Genomic DNA, 15,972 nt, shown 5'->3' with positions numbered 1-15,972 from the left:
AGTTTCCAAGTTTGACCGCAACATTTTCTAGCCACGTGACCATTGCTAAGTATCTCTGAACCTCAGCTGCCTCACGTGTGAAACGGGAATCCTGAGATGCAGACTTGTAGAGTTTTGTGGCCATGAAGTTAGATTGACATGTCTGGCACAGTGTCTGCTCCATGACAGGTGCTCACCCTTCACCCTGTACCACATCATTTCAATAATGATCCTTTACTTTAGAACTGGCGGGGGGGGGGGGGGGGGGGGGGCTCAGCACGATTAACATTGGGGGCTGGATAATTCTCTGTTGTGAGGAGATGTCCTGGATCACAGGATGTTCAACAACCTCCTTGATCTCAACTACTAGAGTCCATAGCACCCTCCCCCGCCCCCATACAGTTGTGACAACAAAAAAATATCTTTAGATGTTGCCAACTGGCTCCTGGGAGCCAAATCTACTCCCCACCCCACCCTGCTGGTTGGGAACCACTCGTTCACGTGGGTCTCAATTATACAAGAGGAGGGGCGCCTGGGTGGCTCAGTCGGTTAAGCGTCCGACTTCAGCTCAGGTCACGATCTCGCGGTCCATGGGTTCGAGCCCCGCATTGGGCTCTGGGCTAATGGCTCAGAGCCTGGAGCCTGCTTCTGATTCTGTGTCTCCCTCTCTCTCTGCCCCTCCCCCGTTCATGCTCTGTCTCTCTCTGTCTCAAAAAATAAATAAACGTTAAAAAAAATTTAAAAAAAAATTATATAAGAGGAAAACGCGTGCCTTGCTCACTATCCATTTTCCAGTAAAAGTCAGAGTCCTGTCCAGACCCATATCTTCAGGGTTCTGTTCCACATATGACCTGCATGCAATATCCCGGATTTCTAGCTGCCACAGGACAAGAAGGTAAGGAAAGAAGAGTAGAACTAAGATGTGAATGCCTCTAGTAAGGAAACCTTTTGAAAGACAATTGGATAGGGGCACCTGTGTCATTCAGTCTGTCGAGTATCAACACTTAATTTCAGCCCAGGTATGATCCCAGGGTCATGGGATTGAGCCCCATGTCAGGCTCCATACTGAGTGTAGACACTGCTTGGGATTCCCTCTTTCTCCTTCTGCCCCTCTCCCTGCTCATGCTCTCTCTCTCTCTCTCTAAAATAAAAAAAAAATAACATATAAAAAAAAAGAAAAGAGATTGGATAGTTGTACTAAGCAGAGGCAAGCAAATTCTCTCCTTATAGATATACTGAATTTGTTATAGGAACAGTATTTTTCAAAGCTCAGGAAAGAGTAAAAAATATGCCAGAGACTTGCACTCTTCTGAATTGGCCATACATAGAAAAATAACTATAATTTAGTAGTTCATCTCATCAGAATATAGTTAGATGTGCTCTTTCTTTTCTTTTGGTCTAGCCCAATGGCACAATTTCAGATGATTTATGCATCTGGACAACATGTATCCGTTCCCCGGTCTCTCTGATGTTATTTCTGCATCAGAATGGATTCATTTGATTAGATTGTACTATAACTCCACTTTTTCATCCGTTTCCCTTCAAAGCTACGTTCACAGATAAATGGCTCTAGCATTAATCTTCCCAGAGAAAAGTCACAGCATACACCGGCCCATCCTGATGATGGTGAAGAAGTCCCGCTGTTCATTTTATCCTGAGGTTCTGCCTATGACGTCATGTTCCCCTAGACAGTTCAGGCTCCCTTGTTGTAGATGAGAAACACTTCATGAATTTAGGATGTTCTTGGCCATTCCCTGGTGCTAGCAAGCATCACCTCGTCACAAGGAGCAAAGTGTGTGGAAGGTTGGCAAGAAAGGTGTGCTGATAGGTGAGAGGATTGAGAAGGATGCAGGGGAGAGGCAGGAAGGACTTTTCCAGGGATGGCTTCTTGTGGGAGAGAGAGAAAAGAACAAGATATAACAGAGCTGGTAACAGAGACATGGCTAGGAGAAGTGGAATACACATTGGTAAGATACAGCCAATGTGAACTTCCACATAAAGTGAAGATGCCAGGGGGCTTCCGTCAAGGCTGTCTGCTATCACGGCAATGAGCTTCACATATGAACGTGTGTTCCAGTATCACGCATGCATACACAGTTATCAGTACTTGATAGAAACTATCACAAACAACCACAGGTGTGCGGCTGATTCTCAGTAAGAGCATCACCCCTTCTGATGTGTGTTCAGCTGGATTCGAATGGCAAAGATGAGCTGGAAAAATCAAAGCAGTTCAGTGAGGGGTTGCTGTGTCACATCTTTGGGGCGTGAAAGAGGGTGACTCACAAGTAACTGTGGTGGACACTAGGAGCTCCTCACAGATGTCCTGTGATACCACCTCTGAAGCCACTGGGGACATGACTGCCCTTGGCATCTTGGGGAAACCAGCCAAGGGACGATCTGCCTCCATCCCATAAGGAATTGTATTCCTTGCCCTGAATGCATTTCCTGGGGGCCTCTTGCTGGTGGAGTTCCCTGCAGACACTCAGGATGTGACTTTCCAAGGGGTAAAGCCCCTCTTGGCCGGGGACTAATTGTGAGTTCTTGTTACTGGACAGACCAGGAGGTTGGCGAGTCCTGAGGACACTGGGCAAGATATGAAGACAGATGGAGAGAAGGGATGCATTCACTGCTGGATGTCCTGAGAGCAAGGAGAGTGTGCCAAACCTATGGTGGAGGCAGGGACAAAATTTGACTTCAGCAAAACAAAACAAAACACACACACACACACACACACACACACAAAGTGTCCAGAAACAACACGATTTCTCTTTACCTATGGCTGTTTGAGCCTGTGCACCAACTGATGTCCTAGAGATGTCACCTCAGTCTCCCTCCCCCCAGCTGGGGGAGTTTGCCGGGGCTTCCATGAAACGATGCCATAGACTGGGGGGCTTACACAGCAGTGGGAAGGCTGGACATCCAAGATCAGAGTCAGCAGGGTTTGGTTTCTCCTGAGGCCTTACCCCTTGCTGGGCGGCGGGGGGGGGGGGCTGCTTTCTCGGTGTCTTCACGTGGTCTCTCCTCTGTACATGTCTGTCTTCTAATCTCCTCTCCTTATAAGGACACCCTTCAGATAGGATTAGGGCCTATCCATATGACCTCATTTTAACTTAACGACCTCTTTAGAGACCCTATCTCCAAATACAGTCACAGTCCGAGGCACTGGGGTTAGGACTTCAACACATGAATTTCCCAAATAACCCAAATGGGTCCTTCATACATGTATTTACGAAATGTTCTTTTGAATAGGTATTCTGTGGATCATGAACAGTAGAAAATCTATCATGACCACTGGAAAAAACGGCCTTAAATGTTGATCGGCTAATGAGTCTGTACGGATTAATTTTGCAAGACTAAAAACTACCTTATGCTTAGGAAGCTGAGTGAAGCGAATGCAAGAAGAAATTTCATCAGTAGTAATACAGCTAGAATACTAAAAAACCTTTATTTTCATTTCCAATTTACAGATTATATATAGATGTGAAAGAATGATAACATTTAGAGACTATTCAGGAGTTGTGATAGCATATTATATTGTAGTACAATAATAATAATTGTATCATATTATATTATGTACTATATAGTTGTGATACTATATATATTATGTTACATCCCATTATAATATTTATATTGTTTATATTATATTGATCTTTTTTAAAAGAATCTCATAGAGTACTTTAGAAATAAAAGTAGGGCCAGCCACCGCAGTGTTGTCTGGAAACTCTAAAGAACCTAAGTTCTTTTTTTTTTAAATGTTTATATATTTTTGAGAGAGATGTCCTAGAGTAGTCTTCTCAGTCTCAGTGTGTGCGTGAGTGGGGGAGGGGCAGAGAGAGGTTGGGACTGAAGACCTGAAGTGGGCTCTGCACTGACAGCAGTGAGCCTGACGCGAGTCTCGAACCAACGATCAATGAGATCATGACCTGAGCTGAAGTCGGACACTCAACCGAGTCACCCAGGTGCCCCTAAAGAACCTAAGTTCTACTGTGCACTGAAGATGGAGCATATTTGATCAAATCTAAAGTTATATAATGATTCAGACAGATGGATGATTCAGATACTTCTTTCTATCATTCTTATGTAGTGCATTTTTTTAGAGCTCAGAGGTACGCTTCAGGTTTGTTTCTGGAAAATATATACTCTTCTCTCTCTCTTTAAAAATAGCTTTATTATAGCATAACTGACAGTAAATTGCACATAGTTAAACCACACAAGTTGATAAGTGTTGACATATGTATACACCTATGAAAAGATTGTCACGATGGCAGGCTGAATGATGGCCCCAGAGGTGCCCCTATCTTGCCCAGAACCTTCAGACGTTTTGCGTTACATGGTAAAAGGGATTTTGCAGATGTGAGGACCTTCAGGGTATTGGAACAGGGAGATGGTCCTGGATTATCCAGGGGCCTAATGATCACAAGGGTCTTTGGAAGAGGGAAGTGCAGATTGGATTGATGTTTGAGAGAGGCCAAGAGCCAGGAAATGTTGGCAGCCTCTGGACACTGGAAGAGGCAAGAACAGATTCTCCTAGGAGTTTCCAGAAGGAACCAGCCTTGTTAACAACTTAAGGTTTAGCTCCGTAAGACTTATTTTGGAATTCTAACCTTCAGAACTGTAAAAGAATAAATGAGTGGTGTTTTAAGCTACCATTTACGACATTTGATACAGCAGCAAGAGGGAACTGAGACAATCACAATGAAGCAAGCCACCTGGCCCCTGAACTCCCCACTCCCACCCTTCCTTGCCCCTACTCTATTCCCAAAAAGCCACTACCTTCTTTTCTGTCACTGAAGATTTGTTTGCATTTTCTAGCATTTTCTATAAATGAAATTATTTAGTATGTGCCTTTTTTCCTCTGACTTCTTTCAGTCTGCATATTTACTTTGAGATTTACCCACGTTGTTTTGTTCCATGAAACTCCATTGCTTTCATTGCCTGGCAGTGTTCCACCGCATGAATATGTGACAGTCTGCTTAACTCTGCACCTGCTAATGGACGCTTGGGTTTTTGTCTGATTTTGACTATTACAAATAGAATTTGTGTACGAGGCTTGGTATAGACAAGTATTCTCACTTTTGTGTTTCAATACCCAGGAGCAGAATGGCTGGGTCCAGTGGGAAATATGTGTTTCACGTGTTAAAAACACTGCCAAACTGTCGGCCAACGTGGCTTTACCATGTTACATTCCCACCAGAATGTAAGAAAGTGCCAGTTGCCTCACATCTTCACCAACACTTGGTGTGGCCAGTCTTTTCAATTTTACCTACTCTAATAGGTATGTAGCAGTTTTAATTTGCATTTCCTTAATGACTAATGATGTTTAGAATCTTTTCATAAGTTTATCTCCACCCCTTTTTCTTCTTTGGTGAAGTGTCTCTCCAAATCTCCTCCCAGTTTATTACTGGATTGTTGCTTTCTTATTATTGAATGTTCAGAGTCTTCATTCACTCAACAAACATGGATCCTCTATGTGCAAACATAGGACCTACCAGGTGCCACGTGCTGTGTGCATCAAAGGAAAGGGAGACCAAATCTCTTTTCTCAAAGAGATGACACTCCTCCATCATAAGGTCTACTGTCCTTCCGTTGGTCCTGGGCAGGCCTTTGTCACTGCCGTAATGAATAGGATGTGGCAGACGTGGTGCCATAGGATCTAAGAGATTAGGTCATAAAAAGTGATAAGGCACCTACCGAGCTAGCCACCCCTAACCCCTCAGAAGCCATCCCCCAAGTCGTGAGAGCATCAGGCCCCACGGAGAGGCTACAGTTCTAGCCAGCAGCCCCAGCTAAGGCCTCAGCCAACAGCCGCTCGGCTGCTAAGTGGAGTTCACAGTCCCTTCTCAAATTGCAGATGTGTGAGCAAAATCGATATTATTGTGGCTGTTTGAGACCACGAAGCACGGGGGCAGTGTGTTATGTGGCAGTAGAGGACCGAAACAGAAATCACAGCGGAGAATAGCATTGTTATATTGAAAATAAAATGTTTGTATTCTGGATAAAATGCACTCTGAGTATTTTTTTTTTTTTGTCCTACAACAGATGGGTATGTTTATTTAAACAAGCACATTTGTATTTAAATTTTAAAACATTTAAGTTAAAACTAAAAGCTGCTTTTCTCATTCCACAGGCCTTAGAAACGTAAAATAATCACTTTGCAGCAAACAGTCAGAATATCAGAGCTGAAAATGGCATTGACGGGCTCCAGTCCTCCTTGTACAGCACAGAAATCAGAAGCCGGCATTCTTTCGTGTATCTTGCATAGCCTGGAAAGTAAAGGCTACGTTTTCCTGATTTGTCACTGTCTTAATGACTTCTCCATTAAGGACGAATTACACTAAATTTGTTAAGAAAATATTCTTTCCTTCCTTATAGAAGGAAACACTTCCAATTAAGGAGCTAAATGCATCTCCAAAGTTGTTAAAATTCCAGTTTGCTCCATGCTCAGTGACAATCCCATGTGCGTCACGGGATCGAGGGTGGTGGTGCAGGCCGTGGGCTCTGGGTGATCACTCGGTCTGGACTCAAATCCCTGCTCTGCCCTCTTCCACCTGTATGACTTTGCTTGATTCACTTGACCTTGCCTGGGTTTCCATTTTCTTATCTGCAAAACGGAGATAGAAGATAGTATGAGATAAGCCGCATAGAATTTTTGCTAGAAATAGGGGCACCAGGCTAGCACAGTAGGTTACACATCTGGCTCTTGATTTTTGTTCAGATCATGAATGCATGGTCTGTGGGACTGAGTTCTGCATTGAGCTCCACGCTGACAGTGCAGAGCCTGCTTGGGATTCTCTCTGCCCCTCACCTGGTTGCGTACTCTCTCTCTCTCTCAAAAATAAATAAATAAACTTTAAAGAAATAAAGACTTTTGGGAGAAAGTAAACGAAATATCATATATTAAAGTTCTTAAAATGTAGCTGATAACTACCCCCCCCCCCAAAAAAAAGGCAGCAACTCTTAGGACTCCGCCAAAAACTTACACAGGTGCCACTTCAATCCCATCCACACGTCTTTCTTTCTGCAAAGATAAAATAATTCATCTTTTACAACTCCCTTTTCAAATGTCCATGAAACTCCAGGCATCAAAAAGGGTTCAGATTTATTCCGATGGCAATTAGGAGGCACAAAAGTGGTTAGGCAGAAAATAGATATCCTCTGAAATTGGCTTTAATGGTGATCACTTTGAAGGCGATGTGAAGGAGGGACCCAGGTGGGCACTACCTGAGCTGAGGACGGATGAGAAATCCATCTGTGCCCATAATTACAGTAAAGCGTGTTAGCGGCCTCCACTTGACAGCAGTAGGACATGAATAACAGCCATCATTATTGTAGCTAGTGTTTGTTGACCATCCATATGTAAGGAACGGGCCAGGAAAAGGATTCAGCCAAGAGGGGTAAGAGAAAATTGTACTCACCTGGAAGTAAAGAGGAGAGCACTTGTAGGAGGACGCGGACACCACAGCAGACCTCTATTCAACCAATCAGCAGACACCAGAGTAGTAACTACTGGCACCAGGGACCCCTGAGAAGCCCTCCCACCACTCACGGCCGGTTCATGACTCTCAATCCTCCACCCACCGTATGGCGAGGTCAAGAGTATGGGGCATGTGAAGGGCCCACAGAGTGAGGGCTCCTTATAATCCTTATTTGAAAGGTGACTTTTCCTTATTTCAGTGGTCGGTGTTATTCTGTACAAGACCTCCAGGGTCTGCTTTCCTTGTGGTGCGATCAGACAGCAGCATGAGCAGATGAAAGACAGTTGTAGACTCCAAATAAAGATATGACGCTTCTTTGGTAGGACTTAGTAATGGCCAGTCTCTCCCTGGCAGGTAGCAGATTTGTTTGTACACAGGTGGTTATGTCATTTGGGAGAAGACACCACAAACTCTCTGACAATGAATGTGGCTGTATGGAGAGAAGATGGCACCAGGGGTGAGGCACTCTTGGCTCCCCCCGCCCGGGGGGCACACACTCTGGCTCCTCCTCTGAGTGTCATGGGGGTGCTGGCTTGTGTTTGCCTGCACTCAGTGCCTGTTTCCTGGGGAGCCAGCTTCCCAGGAACACCCCTGCACCCGAGGCTCCAGAACTATGGAGAACACCTTGAGAACGCCTATAACAGTCAACATCCAGAAACCTCCCAGAAAACACCCGGAAGCCTAAAGGTCCCCTGCTCCATTTTCCTGCCCTTCAGAGAGCCAGTAGAAATGCTCCACTCTTACCTGTGACATTTCTCTCCGTTCACATCTGACCCCCTCACTTCTGCGTCATCTCTGGTTTAGGATCCAGAATCGCTGAGTCGTGTGAGGCTCCCGAAGACCACCCAGCCTAACCCTTCATGCTGAGACAAGGTTGTGGAGACTCAGAACACTTCAGTGGCTCAGTTGGGCTCACAGGTAAGAAAGGAAACTCAACTAGACACAATGTCCTGAAAAGACAGTCTTGAAGGGCTGTCTGTCCTCCAGGGAAGCAGAGTCGAGGTGGGCTTGGTGAACACCGCTGCGAGTTGGTCCCTTTACAACCTGAAGCTAAGGCTCTGGGTATTCAATGGTCCTCCCCTAACAGGAAAGCCTACAAACAACCCACTAATGATGTCAGCACTTCAGCCCACCTGTGCTAAAATCCAAGTTACATTTCATCAGTAGACATTTCTCTCTGCAATTCCTCCCCACATTCTAAATCGAAAACTCATTAAAAATAACTTTAAAAGATTGGGGAAGGTTTACAACAACCCTACAGTTTCAGGATGGCATCTGGAAGCACACATTCAGTCTAGCTGAGCACCATTTCACGTTCCTCTGCAGAGTCCTGGAAAAGGCCACGCTGTGCCTCAGGAGCCATGGGGACCCGCGCACCCCTGACCGTGGCTCACAAGGGGAGCACACAGCAGCAGGAGGGATGTGCCACGTGAGGAAACGCTCACAGACAAGCAAAGAAACGCTTCTCGGGGAGGCTTGGTCTTGAAGAAAAATAGGTCCCTGCTGGGTGGAGAAGAATATTCTAGTCAGATGGAAGAGATTCACAAACAATGTGGATCTCAAACCTTTAGCATGTTAGTGGACAACCCCATCCAAATTCTGGAAGACTGTGAAACTCATAGATGAAGCTGAAACATTAGCAATCCACCTAAAACACACAGAGCTCCTGCCAACGGGAGTGATTTCGCACTCTTCTTCACAATCCAGGGCAAATGCAATCCAGAATACACTGATACACACACCGATGGAAGGACCTTGGACAGGTTGTTTCAGAATACCAAAGCAGCTCTTACAAGCTTATTCTTTGGGACTGCAGGGGAGCAATTCCCTCCCAGCCCGATGCCTGCACACAAAGAGGCAGAAAAAAACCTTTTTTCTAGTTCTTAGAGGCAGCCTACAACTTTGACCCACTGAAGCTATTTCTTCTAAGGAGGGAACCTCCAACTCTCTTTAGATTGTTAACAGAGTTCACAAGCAGGTGACAATCAGGATCTAATACTTGTCCTAGGGGCTCCAAAACAAGCGACAGAAACAAGGCATGCCTCCTGGACCAGCCCCTTGACGGAGCTTCCCACATTCTGCAGTTCTGCGATGGGACACACGGGGGCAGCAGAGCCCAGCCCGGTCGTGAGCAGGGTTGGTTTACAGCTGGAATTTGAGGGGCGCTGTTTAGCTCCAGGGATAAACAGGCCAGGGCGACACTTTCCTGGCACCAAAAACCCACGGGAGATGCAAGCGAGGCACTCAGTGGCTGCGACAGTAATGCCTTCACACTATGCGCGCTCAGCTGATGGCTCTGTGATTAAATCCATATTAACTCTAACCAAATCCATAACATGAAGGAAACCTTGTGATTTTAGACTCATCCTGCTAGTGGATGATGGGATTTTTGTTACCTGTGTCTATATCCGTATCTGTATATGTACATCTATATCTATGCCTATATATCTATAGCTATATGTGTATATCTACAGCTATAATGACAGTGCTATATATCTATAGCCATATCTGTATCTACTGATATATACATATAATATAGCTCATATAATTAGAATATTAGTACATACATTGTGTGTGTGTGTGTGTGTGTGTGTGTGTGAGAGAGAGAGAGAGATGGTTTCTTACATCTTTTCAATCCAAAGTATCTTCAATAAGCACGCATTTGTTAAATAATCAGAAAAACATACAGACTCAACAAGATACACAGGAGGAAATCTACATTACATGAAGATATATTTATATTTTGAAGTTTTTCCTTCACAAAAAGGTATTTCAGTTTATGAGATAATTAGAAATGTGAGGACTTCAAGTAATACTCTCCAGTCATGAATGTATTTGACAAGTGTCTTTTGATCACGTCACATAAGTGCAAGGCCCTCTCTCAGGTTCCAAGACAGCAAGGTAAGTAAGACACAGTTACTGCCCGCCTTGAACTTTAAAAGATTGGGGAAGGTTTACAACTACCCTACAGTTTCAGGATGGCATCTGGAAGCACACATTCAGTCTAGCTGAGCACCATTTCACGTTCCTCTGCAGAGTCCTGGAAAAAGGCCACGCTGTGCCTCAGGAGCCATGGGGACCCGCACACCCCTGACCATGGCACATGAGGGGAGCACACAGCAGCAGGAGGGATGTGCCACGTGAGGAAACGCTCACAGACAAGCAAAGAAACGCTTCTCGGGGAGGCTTGGTCTTGAAGAAAAATAGGTCCCTGCTGGGTGGAGAAGAACATTCTAGTCAGATGGAAGAGATTCACAAACAATGTGGATCTCAAACCTTTAGCATGTTAGTGGACAACTCCATCCAAATTCTGGAAGACTGTGAAACTCATAGATGAAGCTGAAACATTAGCAATCCACCTAAAACACACAGAGCTCCCGCCAATGGGAATGATTTTGCACTCTTCCTCACAATCCAGGCCAAATTAGTATATACTAATATTTCTAATTACATAACTATATTATATGTATATATCAATAGATTTAGATATGGCTATAGATGTATAGAACCGTCATTATAGCTGTAGATATACACATACAGCTATAGATATATAGGCATAGATATAGGTATACAGATACGGATATGGACAAAAATCCCACCATCCACAGCTGGGCAGCCGTGAACAGCAGACGATTATTACAGCAGAGGAATGGACAAAATCCTGTGAAGACAACAGACTTGGACACTATGAATTCTACGGGGGACAGAAAATGACGAGTCTCCACATAGGAGGTGGGACTTGAGGGCTGTCTTCAAAGATTGTATAGGAATCGACCAGTTAAGGTGGGGAGTGGTGCATCAGGCGCCTACATATAGGTATACATTCCTATAATGCTGAGTTACCACATGTGACACACTCGTGTCTGTGTATTCTCTGTGTTGTCAGTGCAGAGAGATTTCATAGCCCACTAATAGCCTGCAACTGGAAGTTTGGAAAACACTGCTGTACAACAGGGTTCCTCAGCCCCTCACTGCTGACATTGTGGGTAGAAGATCTGGGGCATGGAGACTGTCCTGCCCACTGGAGGATTTCAGCAGCATCCCTGGCCTGTATGCATTAATGTCATGAGCACTTTTGCCCTGAGTTCTGACAACTAAAAACCTCTCCAGCCACTGTCTAATGTCCCCTGGGCTGCAAAATTGCCCCATATCGAGCGCTGCTACTCTCAACAAACTTAAAAATGGAAATGACCTGGTTTGAGGGAGGGATGACCGACCTCACCTTCAGGAGCGAGGTGCTAACTAACCATGCATAAGAGAGAAGAAGCTTGGATGAATCTGGAAAGTCAGTGGGAGGTCCTGGCATTAACAAATACAAGTAGGTGTGTTATGTGATCTGTCCCTGTTGACCTTGTCACACACACAGCGTGCCACCTCCCCCTGGTCCACCATCAGGCCACGTGCCTGCCTATTTCCTCAAATAACCTAACTATTGGCCTCAGGGCCTTTGAACATCCATCACCCTCTGCCTGAAATACCCTTCTTCACTCTCTTCCTGCTCAACCCCTATTGACCATCCAGGTTTATCTTAAACCCCCAAAAGGCCATCCCTACTCCCCCAATCCAGTAAAGTTCTCTGATGTGCTAACAAGATATCCTCCAATTGTCACTTTTAATACTTACTGTGAAAGGTAGTTATACATATATTTGTGTGACGATTCACTTATCGTGTTTTCTTTACTCCTCAAGACCGTGAACTCCAGGAGAGCAGGGGCCTTGCCTGCTTTGCTCATGCACAGCAGTGCCAAAACCAATAAAGAATTCCTAAAGGAGGGAGCAAGTAGTGCCAGTTAACCTGATTACAGCTCCTGTTTTTATCAGTTTAGAGGCTGATTGGTGAGCTGGTCTCCTAGGGCTAATTATCATTTCTTTTAAGTAAGAAATGCTTAAAAGCTTTTTAAATAATAACAAAAATATGAATTTCTAATGATATGAGTTTCTAATAAAAGCACTATTCCAACACTTATCTTGAAACTGCATAATTAAGAAACAGTAATCCTTGGGGGGGTGTTGTTTTGTTTTTTTTTTTTACTTAAGAAGTCTACATAGACCTTCTCTGTGTGGTTCTTTCTTTGATAATTAAAGCTCTCATTTTCTCTTTTTATCATTAGGAAACCATTTCAGATAACAAAATTGAATTTCCTTTACACCATAAAAGTATTGGAATATTACATTCAGGCTAATTTCATCTACATAACATTAAATGTAGAATTTCTACTCTAAGTTCATTCTCCATATCAACAAGCAAAATAATAGACTTAATGTTTACCAAGAAATGGTCTGAAAATCAAGAAATCCCATGAGAGAAAAAGAGATTATCAGGGACCAGAAGAGTGTGGGGTGTTTGACAGTATGAGAATATATTGTACATTCTATTATTTTTAATGTGGCAAAACCTAAATAATTTTTTAAAATGTCAGACCCCCATCTCATTTTATCAGCTTTCTTCCCAACCTTTGTATCCATCAAGATATTGGAATTCAAGTCAACATATTTTCAAGTATAATGCATTGGGCCAAGCATGGGGGAATACAATGGTCTACTCTCAAAAAGGCTGTGGTCTCCGGGGGGTTACATCTTGTAGATTGGTATAAAGCAGTGAAGGGTGACTGTCCCCCAGAGGCCATAGCCCATGAGCCAACTATACGACCCGAGCCATCATTTGTCCTTAGAACAAAGGATCAGAGAGCTGCATGCATGGTGTTTGTCACAAGGGTGACAGGCTATTCACATTGTACTGGCACAAAAGTAGGGCACATTGATTCTTCAGTTCCCTAAAGAAAGCAGTCTAAATTGTAGTAATGTGTGTTTGCCCCTTGGGACCAATCTTCCCCCACCCACCCCCTGAACACATTCATTCATCTATTTATTCAGTAGATGTTGATGAAGAGCCTGTCCTGTGCAGGTGCTGTTGTGGGCTCTGGGGACCCAGTGGGGAACAGGAGCAGAGGTCCCTGCAACCATGAAGCCCAACTCCAGCAGGGACCCAATGTCACCCTCAACATAATGACAGTAACCAACACCCTGGGTGCTGAGTGTCCCAGGCGCTCTTCCACGTGCTGAAAGTGGCCCACCCATTGTATCATGACAGCAATTCCATGTGGCAGGAGTCGAATCTTTCTGCAGAAAGTGAGGCCAGAGAGCTGACACCCACACCTGCTCGATTTGGGGTTCCTGGACAGAGCTGAAAGTTCTGTCTGCACACATCTGCTTGCATAACCCAGCTCGGACCCTCACCCTCAACCAGGCCATGTGCTCATCATCACACACACACAGTCCCATGAAAAAACAGGCACACACTGCACAAGCTTTAGCAGGGAACGTGCTGGGCATGAGATGGGTTAAGAGAGGAGGGCCCCTCTGACAGCAGAGGAGCAGAAAGGAGCCCCCCTGGAAGCCTGAAATTGGGAAGGTTGGGTGGAGTGTACAAAATGAAGAGGGCCAGAGGGCCATGCTGAGCCTGGAGGCAGAGAACCACGCCCTTGCAAATATGACTCAGGAAGACTCAGGAAGGCATGGGGGCGCCTGGGTGGTTCGGCCAGTTGAGTGACCAACTCTTGTTTTCACCTCAGGCCATGATCTCATGGTTTGTGTGTTAGAGCTCCGTGCACTGACATCGCAGAGCCCGCTTAGGAGTCTCTGTCTCCCTCTCTCTCTGCCCCTACCCTGCTCGCTCTCTCTCTTTCTCAAATAAAGAAACATTTTTAAAAAATAAAAAATAACAGTAATAAAAAAGAAAAAAAAGAGGCAGGAATGCCTGGAAGTCAGTCAGCTACTATCAGAGAGAATATGCAGGTGAGAATTGAGGGATGTGGGGTGTCATAGACAAGAATTCCTACTGGGCTGTCATGTTGCAAAGGTGAATTCCTAAATATCAGAGTGCTTTGGGAATGAGCAAGCACCACATAAATTCACACATCACTATGATGATGATGATGATGATGTGATTACTAACATTATTTATGGAGTGTTTAGCCACCATAAAAACTAGATGCTCAGGTCCGAAGTATCTTGTGGGACAAGCCAAGAACCTACTTCTGATCCATGCAAGGAAAAGAGAACAGTGGGACATGTGTGTACTGTTTAAAGCAAATGCAGCAAGATGAATATCCTTCAATTGTACGTATTCTGCACGGATTGAAGGCTCCATCTCAAATTCCACTTGATAGCCCAACCTCCCTCAGGTCTGAGCCCCCTGTGCCAGCCACCCTGCCTACACCACATTTTCCTGTTTTTAAATGACTCTGGCAATTGTGTTATATCGGCTGGCTTTGTGCCACCGTGAAGAAGCTCGGGAGTCCTTGGGTGGTAGAGGTCATGGTTCATGTTTCCCCAGACCCAGGAGTTCTGGCTGGCACACCCAGACAGGTAACAAAGGCTTTGGGGCTGGAGATCTGGGAGCCTCTGACCTCACCGACCACGTGGGACTTCCCTGGGGCCATCCACCTGCCAGCATTTAGTGAAGACCGGAGAAGGAGGCAGACAGAGAGGTCTCATTTATTTTACGTTCATTTACTCTGCTAATTTCCAAAGTGAGATGCCTGAAGCTTGCAAAGCAACAAGGAGGCATGACGGCCGTCCCACCACCGCCTTCGAATGTGATTCCTCAACGTGTGTGTTCTCCCTCCGTGCTGACTTTATCTTCAGAGCCCTCTTAATAAGTTCGATCCCGCAGTACTAATTAGAGGCGGCACAACAGAAACTGTCTGCAAGCAAATCCAGCATCACTTCAGCAAGGACAGCCATTTAGTCTCATGTCATATGTCATTACCTGGGCCTTCTGTAAAGAGCTGAAATCCAGTATTTTACAGAACCAAAGGGCATCTCTAGAAACAAGTGCTAAATGTAAAATCAAAATCTTAAGCATCTATGGATTCAAATGAAAAAACATCTGTGAGTGTGCCAAGCACACCATTTACTCTTAAACTCATTTGGGGATTTTTCAGCACCCGCTTAAAAATAGAAGTAAATAAAATATGCTGTGTTGTAAATGCTGTGCCTTTGTGGCATTGCATAGTGATTTGTTACATCTTTAGTTGAAGTTCTAATCTGTGGCCATACAGGGAATGTAAACTCAAATGTCTGAGCTCTCCTGGGAAAACTGGGAAAGTTTACGACAATGACAGTTGTCTCTGGGGTGGGACGCTTTCTGGTGACCTATCTCATGGGAAATGATTGCTTTGGTGCCATGTGCTCTCATATGCACCACCAGGCATGCCTTTCCAGCTTCAGAAATAAGAAGGTCCACAGACCAAATTAAAATGCTAGAAGCATACGGTTTATTAAATGCATTTAACCCACGGCACCAGCAGCAAGGGCAAGAGTTGTGACGGGGTAACCAGCAGGGCAGTGTGCAGGGTGGGGCAGACACCTCCCAGTCCTATCCCTCTCTCCCATACCAGCTCTCCCCACTGAAGATGTGGTGACAGAGACCAGAGCTAGGGTGAGAACAGGGGTCTGGCAGACAGAAGCTGCCTGGAGCCAATAACACAGGCTCATTTTTCTGGAGAAATTCAGT

This window comes from Panthera onca, chromosome A3, assembly GCF_046562875.1.
Source record: "Panthera onca isolate mPanOnc1 chromosome A3, mPanOnc1 haplotype 2, whole genome shotgun sequence".
NCBI lineage: Eukaryota > Metazoa > Chordata > Mammalia > Carnivora > Felidae > Panthera > Panthera onca.
Note: the sequence above shows the minus strand (reverse complement) of the source record.